The sequence below is a fragment of the Schistocerca nitens genome, chromosome 3 (genome assembly GCF_023898315.1).
Source record: "Schistocerca nitens isolate TAMUIC-IGC-003100 chromosome 3, iqSchNite1.1, whole genome shotgun sequence".
In the NCBI taxonomy this organism is placed as follows: Eukaryota; Metazoa; Arthropoda; class Insecta; order Orthoptera; family Acrididae; genus Schistocerca; species Schistocerca nitens.
The window spans coordinates 964835938-964857296 of record NC_064616.1 but is presented as its reverse complement, the minus strand read 5'-3'; positions in this window follow the sequence as shown (position 1 = coordinate 964857296).

Genomic DNA, 21359 nt, shown 5'->3' with positions numbered 1-21359 from the left:
ACCTTTTAGTGATAAACATGTAGTAACTGATGATGAAACTTGGGAGCTGCCTATGCGAGTTCTGAAGAATGGGAGGTATTGGGACGAAAGTGTTAATCTTAGTACAAGTAAGCTAAACACAGAAGAAGAAGAAGCAATTATTTTGGACAAAATAGAGGCTAAATTGCAGGAGGTCGATGAAGTTTCCGCTGGTCAGAAGGAGGAACTGAGACTGGTTCTAGAAAGGCATCATAAAGTATTTTCGGATCGATGTGGCGTGGTCATAGGTTATGAATGAATGCTGTAGGGAGGAGGTTGTTCTGTAACCTCTACACAGTGTGGCAGCTGTGCAGTCCCAGCTGTGTGAGATCTTCTTTCCTTTTCAGGTCTCACTCATTCTTCATCTTTCCTGTCCCCAAAAATTTCGAACTCTTCTTTCCACCACATTAAATTTTCCGGTATGAATATCAAGCCAGCATTAAGCTAATGAATGCTGTAGGGAGGAGGTTGTTCTGTAGCCTCTACACAGTGTGGCAGCTGTGCAGTCCCAGCTGTGTGAGATCTTCTTTCCCATTTCAGATCTCACTCACACTCTTCATCTTTTCTATCCACAAAAATTTCGACCCTTTCTTTCCAACACAAAGTTTTCCGTTATGACTATCAAGTCGGCATTCAGCCAATGAATGCTGTAGGGAGGAGGTTGTTCTGTAGCCTCTGCACGGTGTGGCAGCTGTGCAGTCCCGGCTGTGTGAGATCTTCTTCCCATTTCGGGTCTCACTCATTCTTCATCTTTCCTATCCACCAAAGTTTCGACTCCTTTGTAATACAAAAACTTTCCGTCATGGCTATCAAGCCATGAGTTCTGTAACCATTCTATCCACCAATTAGTGAAGAAAAATACCTAATGTGACAAACCTAATAGTGACAAACAACAGAGAAGTATGAAGTAATTAAGATAAAATGTATTTGAGTAACAATTATGTATGGAGCCCTGGTAATATAGTGAATACAAGGTGTTGTTTTATTGGAAATGGTCCCACAATAATATTTTAAAAGGATGTACAAATTCGTGTTCAAGCAGGATCTGAAGTGGTAGTGAAACCTAGTGTATGCTGTAGAGCTAGCTAATAAACAGTAAGAGAGGGTGCTTAGTGTTATGAAGGATATGCAGATGGTTTGTAAGGATGAACTCGCCTTGTGTAGCAAGGAATGGCAGTGAAATATAATTGAACAGTGTTTGTGGTTGAGACGTGGGGGACACGTCCCTGAAGTATTTATGAGGTTGGAGCTGGCCATTATTTTGGTGTAGTGTGTGACAGGACACACCTACACGTATTGAGGTTATGAGTTGGAGGCGTGAATGTGACCATAGGTACCCTTATGTTAGATGAGACAGAGCAGCTCATGGTGTCCTATAGGTTTAAGGAATTTAGCATTACGCTCATCCATAATTACTTGATGCATTTTAGTGGTAGGTCGAGAGAGACTACCTGTGGTTTCAGCGTCCGATCGAGTGGAAATGGATTGCCACGTGAGCAAACTGATCAGCTGCAATACACTATGGATATGAAATAAATGTGTTATCCTGTGCTTCAAAATTTTAATAGAGACAAACCAGATAATGGCAGCCTGGTAGCTGCGTGAAAGCGTGGAGTGACTTGGACACAACTCACAGTGACCCCTCCCCTTTCCCCATGTAATTTAGAGTGATCGAGAAGGACGCACACCATAGCAACTTCCCCTCCTCTACCCTTGTGAATGGAAGTGTAGGACGCCAGCCAAAGCGGCTACAACCTCGTGTGTAAAAAATTATTTGTGAACTTTTCTTTCAGGTTTAGAAAAGACTGTTAAGAGATAATCATCTGTTTATGTATCATGTTATTTTCTTTGAATTTGTGTATGTAAAAATGTATTTAATGGATTTAAGATTTTCATAATTTTACATAATTTTATTTGTTTGTTTGTCTAAGGCAATATGTATGCCAAAGTGTTTCATGAACTTTGCTTAAAAATATTGAGTAATAATGTTGCTTAAGAGGCAGTGAACATGCCCGCAATTTAAATAATTAATGTAGGTAATCAGTTTTCTTTTAATGTTTCTACATGTTTTCATTTCAATTTTGAATTTTCATAGGAAGTTAAGCTGTACTCTTGCTTCCCTTTTTGTAATTAATTTTTTTTTCATTCATTAACATTCATAAACAAAAAATTTAAGTAGAGAGTGATGTAGGGAAGCAGCCTACTCACGCCGTAATAAACTCACATCAGTCTTTCCATTGTGTGCCAGCCAGTCCGTTGTAACTAGCTCTGACGTCATAAATGCTGCGCAATACTTTAAAAATCAAGCAAATAACCTAAAACTTTTCTAGCATGTCAGGAATAATACTAAATTAATGTCTGTTGAATATCAGTTCGAAAACTTTAACCATTTTCGAAATTTGGACGTTTCTCTGTAAAAATCATCGGCGCAACAGGAAAGAGCTAGAGACTTCAAAATTTATATTTAGATTCATCTTTCATAATGATTTAATAAAAACAGTACTTTGGATTTCACAAATTAAGAGTTTAGTGGAAGTTCATGATTTTGTGGTTTTCGTCTCAAAACTGAAGGAAGCAAGATAGATTAAGTAGGCTAATAAATAAGGCTAGGATGTTTAGATTTAAATAGGTTGGAGGTCCGCTATGACTATGAAAATGTGAAAAGTTTCTTTTGAATACCTATAAAATTATAGCGATAGCGGATGTCAAAAGGGCCAGTTCAGAGCTCATCTACTGCGCGCAGTGTAATTAAATTAATTCTCTCGCCCAAAATATTTAACTTAGCCACATCAAAATTTTATTATCAATACTTACCTGCGTGCTGAATGCACATTTAAATTAAGAGCTTCATCGGCCATCAGCAAGAGAAGCTATGAATTATTAGGTAACTTAAAGTGGTGCATTACTAGCCCAGCGGCTAGTCGGGAGAGCCAATTTGATCAGGCGTTCCCTTAGCCGTCCGCACCGCGGCTTTATATATAAGAATGCTGCGCGAGGAAGCAAGGCCCCAGTTCTCTCCAGACGCTGAATAACACGCCATCTGTGTCGGGAGTCGCGTCGCGTCGGTATCTCTGCTACTAACAGCCTCGGATGCCGTACTAGAGATACGCGTAACCATGAAATCATTTCAAGTGATTTTCATTATCTAGCTTCAGTTTGCGTATTGTCGTATTTTCACGTGCCGTCACGGGACAGACATTCTACCAATTATTTAGCGTGGCGTTTGATGAAATATTCTCATCAAATTATGGCGAGCATTCATTTCAACATTTAATTCGGACATTTATAGTTGCATCAGCGCATTAGACTCTGAACTGCTCTGATAGTTAGGTTGTAGGGATACTTGTTTTTTTTTTTATCTGTGACTTTGAGAATATACTCAACTATTTTGGAAAATCGTTTTTGATTAGAAATCCCGGACAATCTCCTAATTCCTCAGAGCTATAAGCTCCAGCTATAATTGTATTCTCAGATGAAGTGGGGACTAGGAACTCTAATTACAGGCTTCACGTTTTGTTAAATCACTTTCTGGGTGCTAAAAAGTAAATAGAGAGCCAGTGTTGAGAACGGCGAAAGACAGCATTAACAACATTCTAAAAGCCAGAAACTGATTCAACATTCAAACATTTGTACAGCAAGCATATTTTCTATACAAACCGCCGCCCCACACGGTACATTTTAACGACAGTACATACTTGACAATATAAATAAACAGATGAACCATCAATTTATTTTCAACATGTATGAATACATCCTTGAGCAACACTGTTAAGTTTTTCTTGGAGTACGTACATTGTTCATTCTTGCAAAACTTACAAGAATGAATTGTTGTGTCATACACGGACATTAAACATGAACATGAAAAAAATGAAGTAAAATCTTCAAAATGACATCATCCTTGAAGCTTTAAGTACAGGACAGTGCCTAAACGACGAAAAACACCAAATTAAATTTACATTTCTGTAGCCAGAAAATTGGGTTTCTGATACTTGTGAACAATGTGTAGCTTGTTGGTAAAGAAAGATTATTTGTCAACAGACTGCGAATCACTAACAAGCTATATATAAAAGAAATCTGACGATTGACTGAGTAGCTTACTACCAAGAGTACATCTGTATGATGTGCAGCTCAAAAACTATAACCAATTACGGATGGATGGTGGGAGGAGGGGGGGGGGGTGTAAGCTATATTCTGTGGGTTCTGTAGCACTTGCAGCTTCTGTATCTTTCTTGAAGCAGCCATAATGATAGAGTAGCATAGGACCACTTGGACACATCCGTACCAGTACTTCAAAATGAAGCGATATCACGACTCTGGATTAAAATTAACAATTAAAAACAGGTCACTAGATTAAACTCCATAAAATTAGTCCAATTATTTTCATTGCAGTGAAAGCTTCGTTGAACGCACCTAACAATAGTGTGGTAATTGCGAATGATAGTTTCAGGTGAAGTTGATGTTCAAGCTCTCGGTAGAGGTTCAAAAACACAAAATATGGGAAATGTTACCCACACGAAATTTTTAATGGCAGGAAAACAACTGAGAGAATAGGGCTTAGGACGGGACCAAGAGCAAATAAGATAAATGGAGGGATAAAAGTAAAATCTGGGAATTTAGAAACAGGTTTTACTATAATTATGGTGTTAGCTTGTTTATAACATTGACCTGGTACTAAAGGTGTGATATAGAAAACAGGGGAAAACGATGAGCAGATAAAAAGTCCTCAAAATTTCTAAAACACATGTATGGGGTAAATGTTTTGCCCCTCCTGACATGCGGACGCTTCTTTGTGTTAAGACGAACTTAAAGTGCTTAATTAGTGTGTCTTTACCTTTCTGAGACTATTTTCCGAAGGTATGTATTTACTGTTAGCTTGTTATGCTTTCCGATCCAGATCTGTCTGAGTCTTCAGTCAACCTGATAAGGAGAAGATTTTCCGATCCGTTTTCTTTTCGATGTTGCATATGAATGAAACCTTTTGACATTCCATTCCGTTCCATTTTTTAATAGTCTGTGGGAATGAAATTCCGTCCCATTCCGTTTCTAACGGTCTGTGTCAATGAAATTTCGGCACCATGCTTTCCATTCCATTTTAACGGTCTGTGCAAAACGTCGCCATTTGGATTTGACATAATCTCTTACATGTGAGCTGTTCCTTATTGTGGTATAAAATGAGACATTGATTGAGCATCACGTATGTCAACATCCCTCTCAATTTCACTGTTTACGGGTTGGGGATTGCTGCTTACCCTATCTGTCAGATCTTTTATGTACATAGAGAACAATAACGGTCCAGTCACACTTTCCTGGGGCACCGCTAACAATATTCTTGATTCTGATAATACTTGCTGTCGAGGACATCGTACTGTGTTCTATTACTAAAAAGTCTTCGAACCTATTCCGTATGCTCGGACCTTCGTTAACACTCTATTGCCAGCAGCTTCAGGAAGCATCGCTCAGTGCTCGAAATTTACCATGTCTCCCACAAAAAATAAAGTGTACGGGTCAATTTCAGAATGGGAAGCGAAAAATGAGAATATTCTAAGAGTTGAAAAACAACTACGAAAGTGCATTTTGCTGATCTGGAAACAGATCAGTGTTTATGTGTGTGTGTGTGTGTGTGTGTGTTCCTGCCATATTTTAGATGTGGAAAAACTGGATATTAGAAACTTTCTATAAATTTTTATGAATGCATTTGATCATAACGCAAAAAGCTTAGATCGTTCGGATAGTTTTGAACACAGCCAAGATGGCTGCTCTGCGGCTACATTGTGATTGCCTGTTTAATTTTAATGGCTACTAAAATACTAGGATGTGATTGGGTATTTCGGTTGAATGGCAGGTGAAAGTAGTAGACTCTGATTGTTGGAGAGGGCATGGTAGGGGACAGGAAAGCTGAGGGGCATGATGTCATTGGAAGGAGATGCGTTGTGTCAAGTCATGGGGGCGTGCCTTCTGCCATCATAAACTTGTCCCTGCATGTTGACAACACATACTAGTTGTATCGAACGATTCAGTACCACAATTTAGCGCAAAATACGCCAAAATTGTTATAGCTATACTACTTGTACTAATTACAACTTGTGGTGGGTTCTTTTTTGCCCTTCTCAACATGATGGTTAGTACGAAAATTTCCATTGCCTAAAGTACCGATAGGTACTCTGCAATCTTTCTAATTACGTACCTAAGTGTGGCGCTCCTTACCACCTTCCAATATGTCGTTCGCCAATCTACTGATATCGGGTACATTAAGGGACCCCGACATAGAGGGAATGCGATGAAAATATTTTAACAAAATGGTGCTCCACAACTGCCAAACGTTTCGCGAAAGACGTATTCGTACAGCTGCACCATTAGCTGCAGTCAAAAACTTTATGAAGTTGCTACTAGTTGCATTACAAATTTGTACCTTAATATTAAGTGAAATAGGCTAGCATCAGTGTTGTTGCCACACGTCACTAACACATGTTAGCTATCTATACAGACCTGCACTTTTGTTACACAAGGTGGCAAGTAAGGGTCTTGTAAGAAATGTATTTGCCACCTTGTGTCTAAGTAATACAGGTGTATTAGTGACATGTAATAACAACACTGATGCTCGGCTATTTAACTTCATATTAAGGCAGTAATTTTTAATACACAAGAAAGCAAAATGCAATAACGCATTTTTTAGTCAGTGCCAGAGTATTGCCCTTGTATATTACCGAAACTATTAGATATTTAATAATGTTCTTGACAGCAGCTGATGGTGTAACGGTACAAATATGCTTTTCATGAAAGTAATGGAAATGGTTTTCTCGGCAAAGTAAAAAGGTTATTTTAGCTGTTAACTTTTACTTAAGGACACAATGGACGAAATAAAATCCGTTCCTGTTGTCCTCGGGGCATCAGTGGTCACGCAGTCAAAGGTATATTACTTCCTAAAGTGTACCCAAACAAAACTTGTGTAACGGCCTATATTTCCGACCGACAGCGAACAGAGAGAAGGAAAGGCTGGGCAGTGCTCCGTCAGATGCAGCAAAATCTTGCTTTCTGTGCCGCAACACCGATGACGTAGCGTACACGCTGGGAGAATTCTTCTGCAGCTGCGTTTGTGAAAGTTTGTCCGTCGCGTCCTGCTCAAGCAGAATAGCTTGGAGTCTCGTTCTTCGTAGATTCTCCGCAGGAAGCGCTTGCCAACCGTTCCTCTCCATGTCAGCCTGACTCTTTCGTGACTGCATTAATAAATCATGTAAATATAGTTGCATAATTAAAAACTTTGTTAATCACATATCTTAAATGTACGTACTTATAACTCATGCTAATTGTTTAAACACTGGCAGCTCATTACTAGGCGTATTATCCATTCGTAATTAGAAACTAATAAGGAATAAGAAGCAAAAATTCTTTTAGATGACCTATCTACAGCAGACGTCTCTAATGCTCCTAACTGAAGATGTGGTGCCCACTACGGTTCTTTTTTCTGTATCACTCTTTAGAAACTTTATATTTCATGTTTTTCTTTCGAATATCTTTCAAGTTTACTATTTTCTATATGATTAGCGCAGTGAAGTCGTTGAAAAATTTCAGACCGTTATGTACCTCAATCTCACTCGGTACTTATACGTTGAAGGTCAGGGTATAAATTTCCGTCCTCACCAGTTACTCAATTCTGTTAGATTTATCGAGCTGATGCCGGATTTCCATCGTTTTGTACTTCTCAAGTGTGCTTATGATTCTGGACATACATCAACCTGTACAATCCATCCACACACTCGCAGAAAAAAGCACATCAAGAAGAGGTTTTGTAATATAAACGAAAGTTGGTACCTGTGTTCCTACATCTGAAAGATGATGTCTATTCAAATTTCGCACCAGTCGCATTAGAGTGACGCTAGTAGCGCTGCTATGAGGATGTTAATCAAGTTTGTTTTTAATACACGATGTGATGGTCGTGAGCTTTATTTACCTTTGAGATTGTGCGCGGTGAGCTGATGTTAGTAAAAAATACCTTTAAGGCGCCGAAGACGCCATTATGAACACCTCACTGAGTTCGAACAACGTTCTGTATTAGGGCTACGAGAAGCTGGATGTTTCTTCTGCGCTATTGCAGAAAGAGCTAGCAGAATGTATCCAATGTACATCACTGCTAGCAGCGGTGGTCACGAAAATGTAGGGATGCAAGAAGACCGGACACGAGACGGCCACGTGGCATCACGAAGACGGACGTGTTCCTCATGTGGCTTTGTCGTATCGTATCACATTCGCAGGAGCAGTTTCAGCAGCACCTGCACTTCATTGAGAAAATGAAATGTTACAAATCGGTTACTTCAAGGCTAGCTCCGAGCCAGACGCCCTGTAATGTGCATTCCACTGATCCCAAACCAACGCCAGTTGCGTCTTCAGTCGTGTCAAGCAAGTGCTCATTTTAGGGCAAGGTGGAGGTCTGTTGGGTTTTGTGATGAAGTTTGGTTCTGCTTCGGGGTCAGTGGTGGCCATGTGTTGGTTAGAAGGAGGCCTATTGAGGGCCTGCAAGCATCTTGTCTGTGCACCAGATACTCTGGACCAACACCTGGAACCACGGTCTGGGGTGTATTCCGTACGACAGCGTGGTTATCCTGCGTTCCCTGGCTACAAATCTGTACCTAAATCTAGTGATTCGACCTTTTTGCTGCCTTTTACGAACAGCATTGCAGTGCGTATTTTCCAACAGGATAACGCTTGCCCATGTACCTCTGTTTTGACTGGACACACTCTACAGAGTATCGACATGTTGCCTCTGCCTGCTTGATCTCACCAGATCTGTCTCCAATCGAGCGCATTTGGGACATCATCGGCCGACAACTCCAGCGTCATCCACAAATAGCATTCACCGTCCCTGTATTGGACGATCAAGTTCAACAGGAGTGCAACTCCATCCCTCAAAGTGACATCCAGCATCTTGTACGATACATTAAGTTAACACTTGTCCCGTATATCATGAATAAGAGATTTCGTAATGATGTGAAACGTGTCAGTTTAAAGAAACTTTTCTGTGCACTGTGTAATTTTTTATTTATTTACAGCTGCTACTACATATCTAAAAATTCGTCTATTGAGTAGAAGGAGTTGTCATTAAGAAATTCTTTTAATTTGTTTTTCAGTGTCGGTTGGCTATCTGTCAGACTTTTAATACTATTTGGAAAATGATAAAAGTTTTTTGTGACAGCATAATTGACCACTTTTTTTGCACCAAAGTCAGATTTAACACAGAATAGTGAAGATAATCCTTTCTTCTAGTGTTGTGGCTACGCACTTTGCTATTATTTTTGAAATGGGGTGGGCTATTAATAGCAAATTTCATAAGTGAATATATGTATTGCGAAGGTACTGTGAGTATCTCAAGTTCCTTAAATAAATGTCTGCAAGGTGATTACACGCTTTTGTGCAATGAATAAATTTTCTTTTAGTGATGAATTTCCCCAAAATACTATATTGCCATGTTAAAGCAGTGAATGATAATAGGCATAGCAGGCTAATTTACTTATCTGTTTACAACAAAAATTTGCAATAACCCTAATAGCATAAGTAGCTGAACCTAACCGTATCAGCAGATCATCAATTTGTTTCATCCAGTTCAATTTCTCATCAGTGTACACACCCCAAAATTTGGAATATTCTGCCTTAGCGACAGACGTCCGTTCAAGGTCTCTATTTATGAGTAGTTTTATTCCATGTACTGTACAGAATTGTATATACAGATTGCTCACAATTTAGTGAGAGTCCATTTGTAGAGAACAACTTTATAATTTTATGAAAGACATTATCTACAATTTCCTCAACTAATTCTGCTTTGTTGGGTGTGATTATTACACTTGTATGATCAGCAAAAAGAACTAGCTTTGCATCTTCATGAATGCAGAGTGGCAAGTCATTAACATTGTAACGTTGTTACTTTAATTTGCTATGAAAGCGGTACTGATAGACAATAAAAGCAGGTTAAAGCTGTGAGCTGTCTGGGGAAGTTAACCTTGCATTACTGAGCAACTGTTTCACCAGGTATCCACTCTAGCTTTCCAAATTCCCAACCAGACTAACATTAATTATGATCTTTTAATAGTCATACGACAACCGGTGATATTTATATAAAAAAGAGAATTTAAATAAAAAGAAATAAATCAGTTTATATTTGGAAATTTATTTTAACATTGATCATTGAAATTTCAGCATATTAAACTCGATTCATAACTAAGCTGGTGCCGTATTTAGGATTGTGAAAATGTGAGATTGTAATCTTACGGAACACATCAAATATGGAGCCAAGATTGGGAGACTGCATACAACACTGCATTCATAAAATAACACACGAAGAACGTTGAAACATATGCAAGAGGAAATTAACCACAACCAACCGATTCAATTTTCACCCAAAGAAGTTACGTTCGTAGCACAATCCTGTCCGTCATGTAATTACCACACACTGGTATACTAAATTCATACTAACTCTCTGTGAAATTTTCCCGAAAAGAATAGCTGAGGGCTACTTTGATGATTACACCACATGCTTCACGTGGTCAACTTGGTTTACACAAAGAGTGTAACTCCACAATAATTTTGATAATTAAAATAAATTAGATCGAAAAGCAGTTTACAAAAGAAAAACCTCGAACTGGTTACTATCGTCTTACTATTAACCTGATGCGTCAAACAGTTATATAAGCACGTGGTACTGGTCTCGCAAAGTACACCCCACGTGGGTTGAACATAAAGAAAAGTTGCTATATTGAAAAATATTGTCAAGACGAGACATTATAATCTCACGCACATTCGCATTTAAGATTGATTAACTTAGTTAGAGTTACTGACCAACACGTGGTTCCACTTTACTCACAAAGTAGCGACAAAGCAACTACCGGAATATATTCTGAACTTCACACTCGAATTACACTGCGTTGCAATTTAAGATAACATTAGATATTTTAGAGCTAAACCTGAAATAAAGGTGATTAAATTTTCAGTTAGGCTGAACTTAAGAAATCCATTGTCCTACGGACTTAGCAGACACGCGCTTAGCCGGAGATCTTACCACTTCAGACGCTCGCCACAGACCGACTGACCTGCGCTCCTACCGAGCGTGCTTCCCAAATACAAACGGAAGTGACCAGAGAGGCAGCTTCCTATACCAACATGACAAGGGACAGACAGGACCACACTAAGCATAGAAACCTCTCTGCTTTTAGAAAGCGTAGCTGCCTGTCCCGACGTTGGTCCTACTGTTCTCTAGCAGACAGGCTTGTCTGCCACCATCCATCATGCAACTACAAATACATTTGCTCAATCATCCTCTCACACAGAAGGGAAGGGGGATGACAGTATTTTATCATATACAGTATATAAAAGAAAGCGGATGTAGGTTCCGTATGAGACTGTGTGACATGAATTACATATAAACTCTGTTTTAAAGTGTAGTAGTGTGACAGATCGTTCTTGTTTATGTGTAAAAGTAACACGTTCCACTACTCAGTCTCCTCCCAGATAGTCAGAAACGCCACAGTAAATTTAGAAGAGGAATTTATGCCGTAAATGACAACAGATTTAAGAAATTAACATGAAAGGAATCCAACAGACACCTTTCATAACCCCAAAGCTCCGGGAAAAGACTGTGCAGGGAATTTTCTGGCCATGCTAGGACATTCCCAAGCAGGCTTCTCACACCCAACTTAAACCAAAAATGTAAAGAAAAGGCAAAAGTTCACCAGCTACTTGCTAAACACAATAATTTCAACACATCTTTAGAATCTACCAATTTCAAAGAGAAAAAAACATCTGTGACACCTATTTAAAAGATAGTGTAGACCTAATTCGGTCAGTAAGTAAAAACAATGGTTCCTGTGTCATTAATATGAAAACGATTTCTGGTTGTTACCCTTATGGAGTTCACCAGTATTTGCTCATTGCAAGAGCCAACTGATCACAGGAAAATTTATGACTGTTTATTAACAAGTAAAATTTATGAAAATAGCAAAGGTGCCACAGCAATTAAAAAAAGAACATGAAAATAACAACAGTATTATAAAGCAGAACATTACAATTCACAATCCGAAAAAGCCAAAGAAAATGATAATAAGAGAAAAAATATGTTTTACAAAGTGGTTGTCACAAAAAAATTCTATATCTTATAAAACTAATAATTTGTAGAATTAAAATAACTTTGTGGCACTAATTCAATGACTCTACTATATTTCAGTTAGTTAGCAAACAATGATCTCTGTGTCATTGTACTGGAACTACAATTAATTATGTGATTTTTACCCATATGGGGTTCCTCACTATAAATATGCCCCATGCAAAGGCTAATCGATCACAGTCCAATGAGAATAAATAGCTATCTGACTGATAAACGAAGCAATGCCACAGGAATGAATTTACGAAACAAAATATCACAAATCTAATACATCACACAAAAACAAACACTGATAAATAAAACAGCTCTGAAAGCTCAATAGTCACGTCTAAAAAAAACACCTATAAATAAAACACCTGCAAAATACAAGAGTCAGTCTAATAAAAAAAACACCAATAAATCGAACCCCTGCAAAATACACGATCAAAGTTTCTCTGAAAGAACACATGTATATGCATTGGACTAAGAACCGTATAATGACTGTTCACTGGCACACTCAGTAGTTCCACTGTTCCGAGGCACAATATAAGAGGGGGCGGGGGGTTCATCGCTGCAGCTGTCAGTAGTGATTTTTGTCCATCTGTTGCGTGCAATCCTGCCATCTCTGCTCTCTCATGACGTTTCTCTTGGTGGCCCGTGTCACGTACATCTCGATTTGGTTCCATGTTTGTGTTGTCAAATTCGTGCGGTATCCTCGTTTGACACGCCAGGTTGATATTCCTGGGCAAGGATGACACTTAATGGCTCTTCTTTGTGCCACCCTTAGCGACCAGAGAACATCGAACCATGATTTACTGTTGCTTGACAGTGGGCATCCGTTAGGAAATGTTGATAGGCGTCGTTGAAGTCTGCCATTTTCTCTGGACAGTATCTGTCAAAAGGCTCCACGGTCCTTTATCCCCTGTCTTCTGTCGTTTCACCGTGCCCGTCTCGCCACGGTCGTGTGCGTGTGGTGCGTTGCCAGCAGTTGGATTTCCGCGCGGTGGACCGCTCGCCCATCTGGGGTCATCGCCTCCACGAAGGGTCGCACTGGGGCGGCCGCCCATTAGCTCCAGGTGCAAGGGAAAGTGTTTGTCGCGGTCCCTTCTTTTGTTGTCGACCGCGCTCCCGAAGTGGCCCGGTTGACAGCGTGACCTGCTGGGAAACCCGCCAGTTTACAACTAGCCCTCCTCCTCGATGCTCCCGCTGTCTTGTAAGAGTTTAGCCGGTTCGCTTTCACGTTCTCAACTGCATTCACAGAAATTGTTCATCATAGTTATGTGATTACAAAATGTCATACATAATACCACCTAGTATTGTCTTTCACAATTTTTAAGAACAAAAGTGAGACTTAATTTTTTTTTTATAAAAAAGTTAGATGAATCGACAATATAAAAATAAAAGTTAAATGACTTGACAATATAAAAAAATTAAAGTGAAATGACTTGACAGTATAAAAATAAAAATTAAATGAACTGACAATATAATACCTAAATCCACATCACTAATGTGGTTCACTTGCGTTTTAATAAATCAAATGCTACTAATTAATTCACTAAAATGAATAGGATTATCCCTTGTGCAAGTATAGGTCAGGGCAGCATAGGGTTCACATGTTATTTACACACACACACACACACACACATGCACACCTGTTGTCTATACTACAAACTAACTACCCATAAACATGTATTACTCAAAATTCTACTTCAATCCACTACTAGTTAAGCCAACAAGCTACTTCAATGCTACTTCAACACCGTGTTTATACCACTACAACATTGTTCTAATTCGTCCTCTTCTTGACGCTCGCGGCATACGTCTTGTCACATGATAAACGTGGAGAAACGTTCCTTAAACATACACAGTAAAAAGAACAATGGTTATTTACACGCCAAAACATTTATACCAGTTGACACACCTGATAAGAGACTCGCAATTATACATTTATCATACTCATATATTCACACATAAAGCAGTAAGATAATTTCATCTAAAATTACGTTATCACAAGAATTAAACGCACAGATGACTCTGAGATGGGTCAAAATATTTTAATTATACAGGTTATACTACATTTTCTTACCCATTTCGTTCCTTCTTTAAGTTACCTTTCGCTTCCAAATCAGTTATTTCGCCTGTGGCGGTCATTCTGGATTCATTTCTCATGAATGGCAAAATTGTTGTCACCTCTATTCTGTAAAACAGTTTCATCTTAACATATTGAACTTACAACAGACACAAAAGATCCGAATCCTCCTGCAGTTCAAATGACAAATGTTTTGCTTCATCCTTATTACATTAAACCAAGCTTTCCTTCGGTCCCATAATCAAAATTATTTAATCTTCCTCTACCTTCAAGAGGGAAATTTCCTCAGTACAAATCATATAGGCTGCAGTGCATCCGGCACAAGCGAAAATAGTAAACTGTAATGCTCACAGCATCAGCAAAACACATACACGTCGCTTTTCTAGGACAAGTATTAACGCAGAATAATTTTTCAGGCTTTAGCTCAACATCAATCAAGACTACAGAAAGGATCCATATTTCTGTTCCATTCTCCATTTGCTGAAAAACTGCTCGTATTTGACTACCACAATAATATTCCTGGGCCACGTAAATTACACAAACGACAATTCTTCTTTCACCTTGAAGGGAATCAATGCTGCTGCTGTGGTCTTCAGTCCTGAGACTGGTTTGATGCAGCTCTCCATGCTACTCTATCCTGTGTAAGCTGCTTCATCTCCCAGTACCTACTGCAACCTACATCCTTCTGAATCTGCTTAGTGTATTCATCTCTTGGTCTCCCTCTACGATTTTTACCCTCCACGCTGCCCTCCAATGCTAAATTTGTGATCCCTTGATGCCTCAAAACATGTCCTACCAACCGATCCCTTCTTCTAGTCAAGTTGTGCCATAAACTTCTCATTAGTTACGTGATCTACCCACCTTATCTTCAACATTCTTCTGTAGCACCACATTTCGAAAGCTTCTATTCTCTTCTTGTCCATACTAGTTATCGTCCATGTTTCACTTCCATACATGGCTACACTCCATACAAATACTTTCAGAAACGACTTCCTGACGCTTAAATGTATACTCGATGTTAACAAATTTCTCTTCTTCAGAAACGATTTCCTTGCCATTGCCAGTCTACATTTTATATCCTCTCTACTTCGACTATCATCAGTTATTTTACTCCCTAAATAGCAAAACTCCTTTACTACTTTAAGTGTCTCATTTCCTAATCTAATTCCCTCAGCATCACCCGATTTAATTTGACAACATTCCATTATCCTCGTTTTGCTTTTGTTGATGTTCATCTTATATCCTCCTTGCAAGACACTGTCAATTCCGTTCAACTGCTCTTGCAAGTCCTTTGCTGTCTCCGACAGAATTACAATGTCATCGGCGAACCTCAAAGTTTTTACTTCTTCTCCATGAATTATAATACCTACTCCGAATTTTTCTTTTGTTTCCTTTACTGCTTGCTCAATATACAGATTGAATAACATCGGGGAGAGGCTACAACCCTGTCTCACTCCCTTCCCAACCACTGCTTCCCTTTCATGCCCCTCGACTCTTATATCTGCCATCTGCTTTCTGTACAAATTGTAAATATCCTTTCGTTCCCTGTATTTTACCCCTGCCACCTTTAGAATGTGAAAGAGAGTATTCCAGTCAACATCGTCAAAAGCTTTCTCTAAGTCTACAAATGCTAGAAACGTAGGTTTGCCTTTTCTTAATCTTTCTTCTAAGATAAATCGTAAGGTTAGTATTGCCTCACATGTTCCAACATTTCTACGGAATCCAAACTAATCTTCCCCGAGGTCCGCTTCTACCAGTTTTTCCATTCGTCTGTAAAGAATTCGCGTTAGTATTTTGCAGCTGTGACTTATTAAACTGATAGTTCGGTAATTTTCACATCTGTCAACACCTGCTTTCTTTGGGATTGGAATTATTATATTCTTCTTGAAATCTGAGGGTATTTCACCTGTCTCATACATCTTGCTCACCAGATGGTAGAGTTTTGTCAGGACTGGCTCTCCCAAGGCCGTCAGTAGTTCTAATGGAATGTTGTCTACTCCCGGGGCCTTGTTTCGACTCAGGTCTTTCAGTGCTCTGTCAAACTCTTCACACAGTATCGTATCTCCCATTTCATCTTCATCTACATCCTCTTCCGTTTCCATAATATTGTCCTCAAGTACATCGCCCTTGTATAAACCCTCTATATACTCCTTCCACCTTTCTGCCTTCCCTTCTTTGCTTAGAACTGGGTTGCCATCTGAGCTCTTGATATTCATACAAGTGGTTCTCTGTTCTCCAAAGGTATCTTTAATTTTCCTGTAGGCAGTATCTATCTTACCCCTAGTGAGACAAGCCTCTACATCCTTACATTTGTCCTCTATCCATCCCTGCTTAGCCATTTTGCACTTCCTGTCGATCTCATTTGTGAGACGTTTGTATTCCTTTTTGCCTGCTTCATTTACTGCATTTTTATATTTTCTCCTTTCATCAATTAAATTCAGTATTTCTTCTGTTACCCAAGGATTTCTATTAGCCCTCGTCTTTTTACCTACTTGATCGTCTGCTGCTTTCACTACTTCATCCCTCAGAGCTACCCATTCTTCTTCTACTGTATTTCTTTCCCCCAATTCCTGTCAATTGTTCCCTTATGCTCTCCCTCAAACTCTCTACAACCTCTGGTTCTTTCAGTTTATCCAGGTCCCATCTCCTTAAATTCCCACCTTTTTGCAGTTTCTTCAGTTTCAATCTGCAGTTCATAACCAAGAGATTGCGGTCAGAATCCATATCTGCCCCTGGAAATGTCTTACAATTAAAAACCTGGTTCCTAAATCTTTGTTTTACCATTATATAATCTGTCTGATACCTGTTAGTATCTCCAGGATTCTTCCAGGTATACAACCTTCTTTTATGATTCTTGAACCAAGTGTTAGCTATGATTAAGTTATGCTCTGTGCAAAATTCTACAAGGCGGCTTCCTATTTCATTTCTTCCCTCCAATCCATATTCACCTACTATGTTTGCTTCTCTCCCTTTTCCTACTGACGAATTCCAGTCATCCATGACTATTAAATTTTCGTCTCCCTTCACTATCTGAATAATTTCTTTTATCTCGTCATACATTTCATCAATTTCTTCATCATCTGCAGAGCTAGTTTGCATATAAACTTGTACTATTGTAGTAGGCATGGGCTTTGTGTCTATCTTGGCCACAATAATGCGTTCACCATGCTGTTTGTAGTAGCTAACCCGCACTCCTATTTTTTAATTCATTATTAAACCTACTCCTGCATTACCTCTATTTGATTTTGTATTTATAACCCTGTAATCACCTGACCAAAAGTCTTGTTCCTCCTGCCACCGAACTTCACTAATTCCCACTATATCTAACTTTAACCTATCCATTTCCCTTTTTAAATTTTCTAACCTACCTGCCCGATTAAGTGATCTGACATTCCACGCTCCGATCCGTAGAACTCCAGTTTTCTTTCTCCTGATAACGACGTCCTCTTGAGTAGTCCCCTCCCGGAGATCCGAATGGGGGACTATTTTACCTCCGGAATATTTTACCCAAGAGGACGCCATCATCATTTAATCATACAGTAAAGCTGCATGTCCTCGGGAAAAATTACGGTTGTAGTTTCCCCCTGCTTTCAGCCGTTCGCAGTACCAGCACAACAAGGCCGTTTTGGTTAATGTTACAAGGCCAGATCAGTCAATCATCCAGACTGTTGCCCCTGCAACTACTGAAAAGGCTGCTGCCCCTCTTCAGGAACCACACGTTTGTCTGGCCTCTCAACAGATACCTCTCCGTTGTGGTTGCACCTACCGTACGGCCATCTGTATCGCTGAGGCACGCAAGCCTCCCCACCAACGGCAAGGTCCATGGTTCATGGGGGGGAGGGAATCAATATACTGACGAAATCCACAGACACCACTTTACATACTCAGTCAGGGAATACTCGTCAGGGAATGAATATACTGACGAAATCCACAGACACCACTTTACATACTCAGCTATAAAGAACAAAAAAGACATATATCATCAATATTAACATATCATCGCATATTGGGAAGCCAGTGGTTAAACAATCGTATTATTGCATCCTGTTTTCAAGATTCCAGACTTACTCATTCCTTTCTCAGACTTCTCCTATCTTAAAATATTCATACAGCACGCATACTATAGTAAGAGATCCTCATTTATACTAACAGATATAGAATAGTAATAGATAGATAGTAGCACTGAAAGCAGAAAATCGGAAACAAGGCTACTAACAGCTGGGGACCTGGGTTTGCCAGACCCATAATACCCAGAGATCGGATATTCCCCTGAGTTTTGCATTAATTCAACACAGATCTTGCTTCCCTCAGGAGCGACTCTTTTCAATTTACACAAAAAAACCATAAACATCATTTCACTCGCTCACAAAGAAACCTTTTATCTTCACATTTGAACCAACCTAAATCCTAATTGCACAAGGAAAGAAAAAAAACTACAAACATCACTTCAATCAATCACATAGAAACATCTTTATCACTATTTTTACCAACATATTATTCAAAATGCATTTATCACAAATGTAAACTAATCAATTGTTTCTCTTCACCGTCCTCTCTACTCCTCACTGTCCTTTCTACTCAATGTATGGTTTTACGTTTGACACATGGTGTAGCCCTTTTGATTTCTTCGATCGAAGAGTTTCCACTTCTATGGCGTTTTCATGGGAAATCTTCCTTATCCGATACGGGCCGTTAAAGAGATTAAAAAATTAAATTTCTTGCCGACACCTGACCGTTTGTTAGACAGCTTGTGTGATCTGATAAGAACTTTTTGTCCTACATGAAACACTGTTTTTCTCACGTTTTTCTTATACGCCTTGACTCTGGCTTCTGCTGCAGGCTTGATATTGCGTAAAGCTAAGTCAACAATTGCGTCCCGGCGTAGTCTCGGCTCTAGTGGCCAAGGCACCACCTCTTTGATTTTGCTCGGGGGCTCCTTGTTTTTTAGCACAGTGATTGGCGGGAGCTTTGTTGACGTATTAGGCAACTCATTAATTATGTTCTGAAATCCTTTGAGGTGTATGTCCCACGATCGGTGATCACGACTGCAGTATAACCTACATAATTTTCCTAATTCACGCATAATACGCACACTGGGGTTCGAGCTAGGGTGAAATAGAGATATATATATATATAGGTTTAATTCTTCTCCTTCGAAGCATCCGCTGCCAGTATTGTGATCTGAATTGTGGTCCATTATCCGAGATAACCCTTTTCACGCTCCCAACTTCATGCAGAAACTGCTTTGCAAATGCAGTTGCCACTGCCCTTCCTGTGGCTCTCTTCAACGGAGTCAGACACACAAACGTGGAGGTTAGCTCCACCGCTACGAAAACATATGCAAAACCTGCTTTAGATCGTATTAGTGGCCCAAATAGATCCACGGCCGCGAGGTCACAAAGTTTGCTTGGTATTACCGGGTGCAATGATGCAGCATAAGTCACTGTGGCCGCCTTTGCTCGCTGACAAGGTTCGCACACAACGAATACGCCGTAGCATGTTATTAAAATAGCATGTCTCTTTCAGTTTTTCACAACATTTCTGTGCTCCGAAGTGACCATAACTCAAATGTATGTACCATATAATTTTGTTTACGAGTTCCTCCGGAATCACCAACACCCATCTGGAGTCATCCGGGGCTCGTTTCTTGAATAGTATTCTATTGCGCACTAAGTAGTACTGGCGTATTCCTACATTCTTCTTGTCCTCCCACTTCTTCTTTATATCTTTCAATACTGCGTCCTTATCCTATTCGTCCGCTATACTCTCTAAAGAGGTAGTAACAAAATTCTCGAACGCTACATTCTGTAAGTATAGAATGCTAAAATTATTTTCACCGAGTTCCCCTTCTTCTGTGTGAACCAAACCTATAGGAATGCGCGATAAAGCGTCAGCAATTACATTTTTCTGTCCAGGAATGTATTCTACAGTGAAATTATATTCCTGCAGGTATAGTGCCCAGCGTCCCAGTCTCCCATGCGTGATTTTTGTGCTCATAAGAAATTGGAGTGCCCGATGGTCAGTGTACACCCTGGTGGTCCTCCCAAATAAGAAATACCTACATTTTGAGAATGCCCAAACTATCGCGAGTGCTTCGAGTTCCGTCACGGAATAATTTTTTTCACATCGAGAGAGCACCCTGCTCCCAAACGAGATTGTTTTCCAAGTTGTAATATCATCATTTCCTTCCGTTTGAAACAGTACCGCACTTAATCCTGACAAGGAACTGTCCGTCATTAAACAGAATTCTTGTGTCAGGTCGGCATGCACGAGGATGGGAGCCTCTACCAATGCCTTTTTCAATTTATAAAATTCATCGTGTGCCTCTTGATCCCAGACCCACAAAGCGTTCTTCCCTGTTAGTCCACATAGACGGGGTGTACCAAGTACACTAAAATTTATAAATCGCTTATAAAAATTACACAGGCCTAAGAATGCTCGCAACTGTTTTTTATTTGTCGGCATTGCACACTCTGCTATCGTCGCAATTTTCTCCGGGTCAGGTCGTATTCCATTTGCTGAGACAATATAGCCTAAGAATTTTATGTTCTCTCGTCCGAACTGTGACATATCTAAGTTGACTGTTACACCTGCCTTCTCAAAAACATCCAGTAGTCTGTTCAGAACGTCATTATGGTCCTCCCACGACTTTTCCGCAATTAATATGTCATCCACGTAAATTGTCACTCGCTGTTTCAAATCATCAGGTAAAATGCTATTTAATCCCCTTATAAAAGCAGCTGATGAGACGTTTAGTCCGAACGGGAGACGCCGGAATTGGAAACAATTTCCGTAACACAGGAACGCTGTATATAATCTGCAAGATGGGTGTAGCACTATTTGCCAAAGACTCGAACGGAGGTCGACAGATGATAGTACCTTTACCCCGTGGAAACGTTGTAAGAGTTCCTCAAGGCTCTCAGGCCTGTCCGTTTCCGGCATAATAATTGTGTTTATCTGTCTCGAGTCTAGCACCAAACGAACTGAGTTGTCGCGTTTTGGTACGACAAGCAAGGGTGAGTTGTACGAGCTTACTGCCCGCTCAATTATTCCTTGTTCTAACATCTTGTTTATTTCCTTCTCCACCTGGGCTTTTTACGCCACGGGAATAGGGTATGGTCTAATAGAAAA